Below are 14,177 nucleotides of genomic sequence, written 5' to 3' on the forward strand. Positions count from 1 at the left end.
TGCGCGGTGTTAAAACCTGACTTATCCAGGTGATGGACTGTATCTTTAGCATAGCCGCATCTGAAATGTAGGGCCATGCTTTGAAATCATCTTGACAAATAAATCTGATTGAGCAAAGGAATAATTTAATTACTCAGTCCTTTTTCGGCCGCCGTCGATTTGGAATTTCCAAAAAGACACGGATGGAGCAATTCCTATAAAATTGGTAGATGAGACAACCGCTTGTGGGGTTGTCAGACAACTCATTTGGTTTGATATTTTCAATTTTAAACAAAGATTTCGAGCCTGTGTGCCATTGGTTCAAGCCTGGGGTTAGCCAACTCCGGAAACTGAAGAATTAAATCCTCAATTCAACTCCTCTTGATTTATATAACACTTTCACAACAGCTGCAGCTCTATAAAGTACTTTTTACAACACATAACCTATAATATTAACAATAATACAACAGAGCACAATTTACAGTTGAGGTAAAACCTTACAAGTGAGTTGTTTTATTTGTTGCTTTGCTCTTTCGCTTTGATTGATAGAATCAATCACACACACACACACACACACACACACACACACACACACACACACACACACACAAATAAATAGAAAAGCTCATCGATTTCCATTTCACTCTGCGACTTCATCTGTGGATACAACTTGTTTCAATACAAGACAAATGTTACACGGCAATGTAAAAAGAAATTTGGTTCCCTTCCCCAAACAGCGTTTGCATTCTATTTTGAAATGCTGCAATGAGGATGGCCATGTGTTGACAGCTCTCCGGGTTTGAGGAGGAGACTTTGGTCAAGGTCTTTCATGTTTTTGGTAGGCAGTGTCAAGGTGCAATGTGCAGTCGACTGTGGGGATCACAGAGGGCTTTGTGTCTGTGTGATACATGCTTGATGCGTTATTTCTTGGCTCAGGCATCCTGCTCAACTCACTGGGAGTCAGAAAATAAGTGGAGATTCGAAAATGAACGAGGTCATTCATGTGTCAAGGTGTGGCATAGCCATGTATGAAAGCATGTCTCACTTGGGATTAAGACGAAGAGCCCCCATTTTACTTGAATCATCTTATCCCTGGAGAATTAATGTTCAACCTTGAACACCCGGGTGTATGAATCATGCATGCATTTGTACAAGCCGTTTAGTTTACGTCTTTGTGGGGCGTGATAGTAGGCCCTTTTGCAATAACCTAATAAATAAATAAAGCAAAAGGCCACAGCTGTGCTTCAAAGTTGTATGCAATTTAGGCAGGTGACGCGCTTCCTGTCTTTCCTCTTGCTATAGAATACCTCAACTCAAGCCTTTCATCACAGACCAACTGACTTGATTTTTCACAATTGACACGATCTTTACTTTGTCATTGCTTATGACCAAATGTACAATTTTCAAAGAGTGTAAGATGATGTTCAGTGAACTGCTAAAATGGTGCAGAACTTGATTTCATCTCACCGGATCAAACCAACAAATCAATTGAATGAAATGTCAGAGTCCCATCTACTTTAATCAGCTATTCTAGCTTGTGTGCATCTGTGTGTCATGTCTGTCTTTGTTTTTCTGTCGCGCTCTGTGTCTTTATTATGTTCGGAGAAAGTAAGTTAAAGGTTGGGTGAAGGTGACCTGAGATACCACAACAAGCTAATTAGCTGCTAACCTAATTAGCCTGCGTAAAAATGTAGCTAAGAAACGGATAGCAATAAAAGACAGTCACTTCCTCTCCATACCTCCTGTCTCCTATTTATTAATGAAAAGTGCGTGCGTCTACCCTTCATAATCGGAGTCTTCTGGGCACAGACTGAAGCTTAACCCCCTGAAAGTCAATTTATCTTCTTATTTCTTTCTCTGCCTTGTCCCTCAGTTTTTACTATTTTGAATCTTGTCCTCAGACTCCCCTAATTTTAGCTTTTTCTCTGCTGTTTGACAGCAGTTTCCTCTGGTCATGTTTACTCGGCCGCGGCGCTGCCCTTCTTCCATATGTCTAGCTGACTTTATGCCAGCTTAATGCTCATGCGTTAGCTCATGTATAAGTAGCTCATCAGTAATGGGATATTGTGATTTTCCTTAGAATGTTGTAGAAAGTGGTTTGAACAAATGTAACCACTTCCACAGATTTTTTTTCTTTTTAAAATTAAGTGTCATACAGATATTTATGTTTCTTACCATGTTAAATCCATGTTGATAATTAGTATGAAAAATCATTAACATAGGTGTCTTTACATCGATGAATATAATTAATTATTAATATTCACTGAAATAAAGATAAAAGATAATTTCTAAAAGCTTGGTGACCGCTCTTCTAAACATTATGCTCAGTAACTTGAATACAAATGATATTCTGTCTCAAGCTTGTTTTCAGGTCGGCTGACTCACTCTGGAAAGCACGGTGTTACTCGTGTGGTTTACGGGGGGGAATTAGGAGTGGTTGACTGAGATCAGATGAACGTCTGGCATGTCAGAAATTTGGTTGGGTTAAAAAATGATCAAACACATTGGAAATAGCGTTAGGTCCACATTTCTCAAGTCTACCCTGAGCTTACTAAAATCATGTTAGCAACACTCTGGGAAGGCTTGTCAGTGCCTCTTTCTTTGAGTTTGTAGCACATACATGATTTATGTTATTTTTACCGATGGAATAATACAGTTTGAAATATGTATGTAGACCTTCTGGACCCAAGTGGAATAGGATTGTTTCAAATGTAAAGTGTGACTGAAGTGGTCTAAATTGCTTCATTTCTTTCACCCCTTTTGATGCAGACTTAAAATTATATAACAATAATTGCAGTTAAAACTCTTTAGTTAAAAAAATTGGGAAGGAGAAACCCAAACTGTTATGGACAATTTTTGCACTTGAAAAGCCATCCATCTTTGTTCTATGTGGTTCCAAAAAGATTCCAAAGTCATCAAAGCATTGCAAACGGTGTACCTTGAGATCACCTGCCTACTTTTGAACTGTGGGCCTTGATCAGGCTTACTTTTGTGAAAACAAGCCTTTATCGTTAAACATCTGCTGTCAACATTATTTTCCTCCACAAGGCGACTGATACTTGGTTCATTAAAGCAACGTATCAGGAATCCGCCATGGTCTTCATCTGTTTTGAGTTGTCACATTTTCATTGGTTCAATGGTTGTCGTTGGCAGCGACAATACTGCATATAAATCAAGAGTTTGCGACATTGTTAAATGTGTCTTTATAATATTGGATTATAGTCTGAAACATGACATAAGCACTTTGAGATAGCTGTAATCTGTTGCTTTATGGTGAATAAGGATTGCTATTGATTTCATGATCAAAAAAGTGATGCAAAGGTGGGAGAAATGGTTTCAACTTCAGTTCTTGTAGCGGCTTCATTATGCCTTCCAAGTAAATGTCACCCAGCTTTATTTGTTGACTGCTTTCAAAAGTCAACATAATTAAAGATCATCTGAAATGCTTTCAGTTGTTCCCCATTATGAAAATCAATATCCAATACAACTGCCTTTTGCTATTCGTCTATACAGTGACTTTTTACTCACTGACCTGCCTTTTCATAGACGAGTATAAATTGCTTTCTGATAAACAGAACAAGATCAGATAAGAACATGCTTGCAGTGCGCTCCCGAGGAGCTTAAGGAGGTTACTTAGCCACCTCATTTTGAACTCTATGATGGTTTATCGACCCATGATAGACTACACATTAAAATTTGATAAAAGACTGTTTTCACCTTCATTGGAACCCAGGACGTTTCATTCCAGGGGATGGTAGGAACAAAGGGGTGCCGTGATTGTATTGAATATTCAAGAGCAATGTTTTATTTGTATGACAGGAAAATGACAAACACGCATTGGTCCTAGGTGTGATTGTGTGTGTGAATGGTTCTGCCCTCTGTAAATCACATCCTGCTGATTTGGGACCCGAGGACCTTATCTAAATCCAATAGTCTCAAACTTGGGTCTTAAACTGGACAGTGATTTTAAATTGGACCGGCAATTTGAAGTTGTTGTGAAATCCAGCTTCTTCCATCTCAAGCAGCTGGCTATAGTAAAGCTTCTCCTTGCTCAACGGTTGTTTGGAACTATAATTCATGCTGCGATCCCATCTAAAGCACTTTATTTTGGAGTCAGACGATCGTCCATCAAGTGTGTCCAGTTGTTCCAAAATGCTGCTGCAACTGGTATTCTTAAGAGGGAGCACATAACTCCTACTCTGGCAGCCCTTCACTGGCCCGCTGTACTTTTTAGAGTTATTTTTAAAGATTAAATTATTTTTTGCACCTTTAAATAGCCTCACCCCAGATTAGCCTCTCTGAGCTCCTCCACACCTCCGAACCTTCCCGTTGCCTCAGGTCTGTGGACCCGACACTGTTAGAGGTACCGGGGACTAAACAAGTACTTCGAGGGGATTGAGCCTTTTCCGTTGCTGGGCCCTCTCTTTGGAATAACTTCCCGCTAAATGTTAGGCAAGCACCGTCACTGCTCATGCTTAAAACTTGTCTTAAAACCAAATGTGAGATTGGTCATAGGATGCATTGGACTGGGACACATCATCAATGATGTGCATGAGATCATCGGGGCTTTGCGTCTTCCAACAGCATAACCTCTCTCTCAGGTGATCCAGCCACAGTTGCTCAGACCCCGGCTAATGTCTCAGAAGCTTTGGCCCACAGATTGCTTCTCCTTATCTTGAGCCATCTAGAGGCTCTCACTGCTGCCTGCGTGACCATTTTTCTGCACCTGTGATGCCAAGGAGAGTGAACACCTTGCACAGTGAGCGGCTGTTACTGTCAGTTCTATCAATATTCACTTAGTTTTTGAGTTTTAATAATCCTCTTCGTAAAACACTCACTGAGAGCACACACAAATACCACTTCAATCAGCATAATTTTCCCTGTTTTGCCATTGCTGCTTCTCACTTGTAAAGACATCGTGTCACATTGGCTGCATTTCATTATCCTTTAAAAACAATGTATGGCCAGGCATTTATACCTTAACTACCATTTCATTTCACATTCATACATTGTGACTCTTTCTTATGATGTTAATGTTTAAAGTTGGCGTTCTGGGACGAAGGCAATTGAAGGTTTCATTCAACAAAGGGAATGTGGTTGAAATGAATCCCTTTGGGTGTTGAGGGAGGCGTCAGCACTCTGACTAACAGGTACACTCTAAAGGCTTTGCTATGAGTAAACATCACAGTGATGGCAGCTTATCACCCAAAATTATGCCCAAATCGAACAGAGACTTGGGGGATTACCATCGTTAGGTAAATAAATTCGACTTCAATCACGAGGAATTAGACATTTAAGACTGTGTGAGGCATGCGTAAATCACAGCCGGCGTGCAGCGGGACAGTCGGATGAATGATCAAAGAGACAGATGGATACGCATACAGATGACGCCTGCTTAATACTGACAATGTGCGCAACCTCCGTGGGGGGAGGGGTCAATAATTTTTCATGGATTAGAAATTAACTCGACTCAGGACGGTGCATGCCTTTCTGTGGTGCAGGAGAAAATGAGTATTTAAAGGGGTGAAATCGAGGCGCTCTCCGATATCAGAGATGGACATCAGAGAGGCGGCGGCAAAGGACGAAAGATGGAGAGAAAGAATCATGCAATGAGAGGAGTTTTGAAAAAGAGAGTGCAGAAGAGCAAGACAGCAAGAGAGTGACAGAGATCAATAGAGAGAAGTGGGCAGAGTGAGAGGAAAAGGAAGTGAGCAAGGCTGTGGAGATGAAAGGCTATTTGCTGACTTGTTTCCTGACTGGAGAATTGAAATTGATCTCTGACCTGTGTGTGTGTGTGTGTGTGTGTGTGTGTGTGTGTGTGTGTGTGTGTGTGTTTGTGTGTGTGGCCTGTCAGGATGCACAAGATTAAGGAGGGCACCATTGTGTACCTTTGCGTAAACTGTGTGTGTGTGTTCTGTGTGTCCACGCAGCCGTAATAGAGAGGTAGCGCAGGCTGATTGATCTAAAAACAGGCAGAGAGAGAACATCACGCACAAATATATTTCGGTCACATGCGCTTTTAATAAGGGTCAAATCATTTCAAATAGCCATTACTACTGGGTCATGTACTCTTCGATTGCGTTTCATCAACTTCAACTACAGGGTCAAACATTTTTTTAACTGTGGCTCAACTTCACTTCCTCTCAAGCGCAATCAAAGAAGAGGGAAAGGACGTGATCTGAGTCGCTACCTGCATGTTGAAAACCACACCACACAGCCTATTTGGCTTCATCTGTGCATTGATTGTGCGAGCAAAAACGTCTGGCTGCCGCGTGATTATCACGTCATGAATATACTAGTACTATATAGATATTGAATAGTCACATTTGGGTCCAAGAAACTAAAAGACAATGAGACCACAGGTATAATTTGTGACTGCCGCTATGTGCATGTAAACGTTATTTTCACGTTAAATACTTTTCCCAATATGTTTAACTTTACGTTCTATTTCATCATGTAATTGCACTGAAGTCTAATACAATTTTCTATTAAAAATGAGTTGTTGTTTTTTTGGGGAGGAGGGGCACTAGACAGATAAATTGTCTCGCCATTCATTTCAATGGGGAAAGATGATTTCAGAAATGTTTTGCGAATGAATGAAATTCATGTTGTTAAGGCATCTCTCTAATTATGTTTTGAGGTCTGTCTTTACAATGACGTCACAAAACGTTTTTCTTTACCCACAAATATTTTTAAAGTTGCCATAACACCGCCTGAAAGCATTTTTCTCAAAGATTTGCTCCTGGCCCTTTTCCTTCATTGCTAGCTCCCAACTTCTGAAAGAAACGTGCGAGGGAAACTTATTCTCATTCAGCTCAGCGATTGCTGTGCAATCACAGCGAATATGCAATTAACAGGCAAAGCCTTCAGTAAATAGTGCGTTGTGTGCTCATATGGCTCACGCTACCCTCGGCTCTTTGCCTTAAACAATCGGCCTTCCTCCACCCTGCCGCCACTCCTTTTCCATTCACTTCCCCCAACATCCTCTTCTCCTTCGAGCACCTCCTTGATGCTCCTCCTCCATGTTAAAAGCCTCATCTTCATGAAAACAAGCCTCCTTCTATTGAGAACTCTCTCTTTTTGCCCCATCTTCCCATTAGCTCTTACCATGGACATTAACTTACATACCCACGTACACTTCAGTCTATCTTTCCATGTTATACCTGCAGGATTTCTGCTGACCAAGCACCTCCACCTTGCGAGTGGTTTATCCCGCTTACGTTTCTGTAGCATCCTAATTCACGACTTTTCACTATTTTCTTTTCCTGTGTGAGTGTTTTTTTCCCTCAAATCCAGGCAGTATCTGAGAATATCCCTTTCAAAAAACATAGAGCGGTTCTTGACAAGTACAGCCGGTTCACACTTTGTCCCTCTTGAGGATCGACAAGAAAGAGTCTTCCATTTGTAGCTCAGGGAGGGATACTGTAGTTGTTGGAGAACAACTTGAAGCATTTATTCCTCACAAAAAATTCTTTTTAAATGCTGTGTTCTTCATCTCCCCGATTCCCACTCCTTGGTCTGCGACATCCTTTTTAAATCAGAGCCTCATCTGGGCCATTATTCTTGACATCTTCCAATGCACTGTCCTTTGATACAGCTCCATTTTCTGTTAACCTTTATAGCTTTATTCATATGTGAAACTTCTATTGGTGGTTCTAGGCCAGTTTTACTGAGGGGGCTATTATGGCCTATTTAAAAAAAAAAAACTGACAGACCGGGTTGCTAAAATTCCTCCTCGTTGCTTTTTCCCCCCCTATAGTTATATAGAGCACCTATTGAGATGGAGCCAGACGATGATGTGTGTGTGTGTGTGGGGGGGGGGGGAAGAGATGCCCCACCACTGGGTAAATTGTCCTAGAAGATGATGTCACATTCTTTTCCCTTTTATGATGATATAATCTCACATTCCACTCCACTCCACTGCTAAGCAGATGACTGCCAGATCTATGTCCCACTGAGCAAGAAAGACGCCTTCTCATTAAGGCCACTCCTATCCTGTCTGGAAGAAATCAAGACCCATTTTGGTCCCGGTGGCCCTTGTACATTCCATCCTGTAGACTTGGGCCCCCTGTCTCCTTATCTTAAGTCAACAGTCTCTAACTTGGGCCTTAAACTGGACAGTGATTTCAAACTCGATCGGCAAATTGGTGGCATTGTTAAATCCAGCTTTTTACCTTAGACAGCTGGCCAAAATAAAACCTCTCCTCTCACATGAACACTTTGAGACAGTAATTCATGCCTTTGTCACATCCCGGCTCGATTACTGCAATGCCCTTTACTTTGGAGTCAGCCAGTCCTCCATTAAGCTCCTTTAGCTGGTCCAGAATGCCGCTGCTCGCCTCTTGACTGGTACTCGTAAGAGGGAGGACATAACTCCTACTCTGGCATCCCGTCACTGGCTCCCCATTCATTTTAGAGTTATTTTCAAGATCCTCCTCTTTGTTCTCAAATCTCTGAAAAATCTTGCGCCACCTTACCTCTCTGAGCTCATCCCCCCCCTACACACCTGCCCGGCGCCTCAGGTCTGTGGACCAGTCTTTATTCGAAGTACCAAGAACTAAATTGAGGCTCAGAGGCGATAGAGCCTTTTCTTTTGCTGGTCCCTCTCTCTGGAATGACCTCCCACTGAACATTCGGCAAGCCTCCTCACTGCCAATCTATAAAGCCCTCCTCCAAACTCACTTGTATTCTTTGGCGTTTGACTCGGCATGACTTAGATTTGTTCTTGATTTTACTGTTTGGTGCTTTTTACCGCCTTTATTACCGATTTGTCTTACTGTTTATTGTGCATGTTAAATCGCTCCATGTACAGCACTTTGTATGCAGCGATGGCTGTTTAAAAGTGCTCTATAAATACTGTTGACTTGACGTGACTTGACATTGTACCTTGTGCATTGTAAAATATGCCCTTGTTGAACCTTTTAAACAAAATACGACAGATCCAGCTAAAATGTTGAGCCACGTGAATTAGCTAGGCCTTTTGCGTTTCGGCTAGAGAAACCATTTTATTAGTTGCAGTGCTGCATAATTTTAGTTCCAGGGTGACAAGAGTTTGTGTTGTTGTTGTACAACTTTTGAACTTTACTTTTCAACTCTACAGGCAATGTGGTCACACCTTAAAATTCCTGGTCACGTTGAAGAACACCCCCCAACCCCACTGGTTTTATGCTTATCATTACATGTTTTCCCTTTGCCATCACTGATTCACTTCGCTGCTTGTATTACAATCAGGGGGAAAAAAACTCTAGCTAAACAATTAGGAGGACTGAAACATTTAATTACAATTTCAGCCAATAAAAAAATAATATCAGAAAAATTCTAGGTAATGATTATGTCTAAATTGCCTCATTAAAGTTAAACATTTTTCACATGAACTGTGATGTACTGTAAGTATTGCTGTCATTATACTCAAATACCGGTCATGTTGAAAGTAACGCTTCGATACTGTGGACATGAACTTCAGTGTTGTAATATTTGCTCACTACTTTCAAATGACTTTACAATATTTGCTCACGTATCGTCTCAGATATTTTGTAAGTAGCTTCTCCATTACTAAACGTGCTAAACACAAACTCCGTGCCTCAAATTTACCAAGCTAAACATCAGCCAATCAAATATTAGAACCTTGGCACCAATAAAGCCAAATGGAATCCAAACCCACAGGGCAAGAATAATTCAACAGGGAGCAGCAGCTTCAAACCTGCTAGTAATTCTTCCCCTCAGTTAATTAGGGACTTTATGTCGGATTTCAAATCGGCAGGTGTCTACAAGGTTGATAAGTCACTATGGACTCATTTTATCGCTGGCTAGAAGAAAAGAAAGTTGAAGTACAGCACCGAGACCTGTTTTGAGTTTTAATCAAGAAGCCAGTGATTTCTTTTCTTTTTTTTTTGTTCTTTTTTTGGGGAGGGATGAGCTCTTGCTGGAATCACAAGGAATTTTATCGTACTTGATCTCTTCTTTGTCATATACTAAAATCGTTCCATTTCATCCAAAACAAAAGTATTTTGTCTCTTTGCTAATTAGAAATAGAACGGAGAATGTTTGATTAATTACACCACTTGGTCATGATGTGTATTGTTGTTGGTTTTGTTTCAGTGCCACTGTCAGACTTTCCTCTTATATTTTGAGCATGTTGTTGCGCTGGACTTCTACAGATATCTTTAAACACAGCCTCTGATACTACGTCAGCTGGGCATTTGCGTAGTGTATCCTGTCCGGCTGGCAGAAAAAAAGGGAGTAGCCTGAAATTAAGAAGCAAACAACAATAAGTACAGGCAGTGAACACTTCCAAATTAAAACAGGATTTACATGGCTGACAACAGCATTCCAAGTTGATGGTTCTGCTCTTGCCTTCCTGCGTCATGGGCATCATTTTCCCCCAGCATTGATCATGTCTGACACAAATTCTGCCTTTTTCTGTTGCCGACCCCTTCTCTCGGTTTTCTCTTACCTCTTATCATTTCTGCCCTTCTTCCATTTTCATCCTGTCTGACTTTCAGCTCTCTACGGAGAACAGGTGTGTTCTCTATTACATCACACACACACACACACACACACACACACACACACACACACACACACACACACACACCAAAGAAAATACAGTTACAGAAACTCCACAAAGAACACAATTCACCTCCAGACAGGCCTTGTAATTTTGTCAGAGGACGTCTTGAGTTTTTGTCCAGCACAGCAAAGTAGTTCAACATTCTGCTCTAATGTGATTTAGACTTCTTAACCACCCCCCTCCACACACACACACACACACACACACACACACACACACACACACGTCAGGTTAAATAAATACAGAGTCTCTCCTTGAAACCGGTGCTCATTAAAATGTGCTGCTTTTCTTGACCTGTGACAAGTTGAGTCATTTAAGTCTTACACACCAAATAACATCAAATGTTGCTATGACTCATCGGGATTCAAGTCAAATAAAGAGGAGTTTTGGCGGTCATTTGGCGACCTATCTCCAAATTCTTCCACCCCAAAAAGGCTACCCATTGTTGTATAAGATTATCAAAATTCTCAAGCAGACCTAAAGGCAAAAGTCTATATTGATCATGTAATGAGTGAAATAATAATAATAATTATTATTATTATCATGCAGAGGTCGCAAGTTTGAATCTGGCCGTGAACTTCCTCTGTGGAGTTTGTATATGCTCCCCGTGCCTGTTTGGCTTTTCTCCGGGTTGCTACCTCAGCATATGTTGATTAGTTTGGTTTTCTTTTGATGAGCAATGTTTTTTTATGCCAAAACATAACTTTTGGAATCATGGTCAAAAAGTTCAACATTGGTTTCAGGATTTAGCAGAAATCTTCCCAACACGTGAGAATTAGACCAGTAGTTGAATTTTTGGCCATAATTCCTCAGGTATAGCTTAATTCGTAACACAGCTACATCCCTATTATAGGACGGGTTTTGTAATATCATTTGTCCTGTTGTACAGGTATGTAAATAGTTTTAAAGTTATTGCAAAAATCAATCATTTTAACTGGGGTGTAGAGACTTTATGTCCACTTTATGTACTACATCTATCCAACCACTCTCGTTAAAATGCAGATAGTTTTAAAGTAACGATTGCTGCAGTTGCTGTGTCAGGTCAGGCTGTGAGGATGAACTAAATGGAGGGTACCATGACAACCACCACGGAGATGCTGTTTAGGGCTAGTTTACAACATCTGATAAAACTATGCTCATTATATTTAGCCGAATGAAACAGTTACTCGGTCTGTTAAAAGGTGGTTTGGTGCAATAAGAATTCAACCAGATTGCTGTAAATAATTATTGAACAATTGCGGTGAGGTGACATTGCATTTCTGCACAGCACATGACACACAGCGCTAGTAGATACAGTGCTTCTTTAAAGTGTTTCTACTTGTCCTGGTATGGCTGTCATTTTTTTTAACAAACTTTTGGGGAAGGCCTTTTATGGGCTAAAATATTGTTGGTTCCAAAATGGAAATGCAAATGGGGAGGGGGGGGGAAAGAAAAAGAGCAAAGTTTATGGGAAAAAAATCTCACACAGTGGTATTAATGCCACCAATCTTTTTTTCTCATTAAAAAAAGTCATAGCGTTTAGCTTTGTGTACTTTCACTCTCTGCATAATGACGTCAAAGAGAAAACAAATACCTTTGCTGTGCTATGCAGCCTTTCCTCTCGGTAAAATGTTTTTGCTTTGAGTTAGTGTCGACCTAACAATTCATTGGAAGCCATTTGTCCTCCTCTTAGTAAATAAGTTCAATACACTAACATAAAAACAACACATTTTGTATTTGCCAGTAATTTATTTATTACTGCTTTTTCTTGTGAGGTGAGTCTCTTCACACAAAAAAACAGCGAATGTAGCATACATTCTATTTTTCATCTTATACTATATTGACTCGTGATGTAATGCTCGACAGCAGTTCGACCTCTGCATTTTCTTTGAAACTAAGGCACATTATTCCCTTATTAAACTATGTCACACAGGAAAATAACTCTGTGCTAATCTGACCTGTTTTTTATACACATATATTTTTGTCATTTTCACGATGATCTGCCATCCCCATGTCGCCCCTTATACTCTGCCTGCAATGACCTTCATCGCCAGTGGATGGCAGCATTACCACATTGCGCAATCGGCACGCTCTTCAGAAAGCATCTGTCTGTCTCGTTCGATCGACCTGTCAGCCCATCTGAATCATCCCTCTTGACTCTCTCCTTATTTGTTTCTTTCTTTCATGAACTCACTCCCACCAGTGGGATGTATGAATGTTTTTTTTTTTAAATACAAAACTATCTCCTGTAAGTACGATGCACAGTGAGCAAACCAGCATGATGCTTCAATGATTAAGAGTAACGCAGTGTGAATTCACACACACACACACACACACACACACACACACACACTCGCACACGCCTGTAATATCAACGTTGAAGTGGTTAACTCCTCATAAGAGGAGGACAGGTGTTTCCAAGTGGAACAAATAGAGTGCGGATTAACATGATGGCAGATTAGGAACAAATGTGTGATGAGACAATATTAATAAAATACATGGCAGGCTGCTGCAGTGCGTAGGCCCGGAGCTTGAAAAGTAAGACCTAAGGCTCTAGCAGGCAGATTGAGAGGCCTGAAGCGATAAATAAGGATAAGTTATTCTATTTTGCACGATGCAGAAGCGTGTGTGTCATTAATCACATTACAAATTGTGATCACTTTACAGCTGCAGATGAGTTGACCGAAAGATGGAAAATTCTAAATTTTAAAAGCAGGCAATTTGGTATGTAATTTTCACCTACTGGAAGTCATGCTTCACACCTGTGCTGACTGGTAACTATTTTTTATTAACTATTTATTTATTTTGAGGCGCAAATATTCGATGCTGCCTGCTGTGAAACACTGTAGCAGCCCACTTTGGGATGATGAATAATTTGCATTTGCCACTACAGCAGCCGCCTATCGGCTCAGTGGCCTAATAAGTCTCCACGTCATGTTTCCAGCATTGTAATCTCGTTAGTGTGAACCTCTGCACATACCACCGGGATTCATGGATCAATAACTGGCTCATGGCTCCAGTTTGGGGTGTGAATGCATTACGCACAGACCCCTCGCGGACATCTTTGGTGGTAACTGGAGGGTGACGACGATCCTGATCATCATGTTACCTCAAATCAAATGATGAAATGTTCGCAATGAATTATATTCCTTTATGATCATGGCTCCTTTGCTCTTCTTTCTCCTGGATTTATATTGCTTCTATGGTATTTCTATATCCCTCCATCTTTGACCAGCTCCAATACTGTCTTAAGTTGACCTACACAACTAATACAAGAGTGTACAAAATTTGGCTTCATAAATATAATAATGCTCACTTTTACACTGTCAGAAAGGTGTTCATTTATCTCATGGTCTTTCATATACAGTTATGCCTGACCATAACACATGAACCTTTACTGCAGACGCGTAGCAATAAGCGAGATCCAGGAGTGTTTGTGGTTTGGTCACCACGAACACTTCTTTGTATACATGTTCCCCAACTTTAAAGAAAGTTGGGGAACATTTTACATATAAGAACACAAGATTGACTGTAACATCTCTAGTGCAGAGCACAACTGGTTTACACAACTGCACATCTGCAATGAAGTAAAAACCGGTAGCTAATTTAATGTAACCTCCCACTGCTAGTCAGAATGAAGTGTAAGGCC

This window comes from Hippocampus zosterae, chromosome 4, assembly GCF_025434085.1.
Source record: "Hippocampus zosterae strain Florida chromosome 4, ASM2543408v3, whole genome shotgun sequence".
NCBI lineage: Eukaryota > Metazoa > Chordata > Actinopteri > Syngnathiformes > Syngnathidae > Hippocampus > Hippocampus zosterae.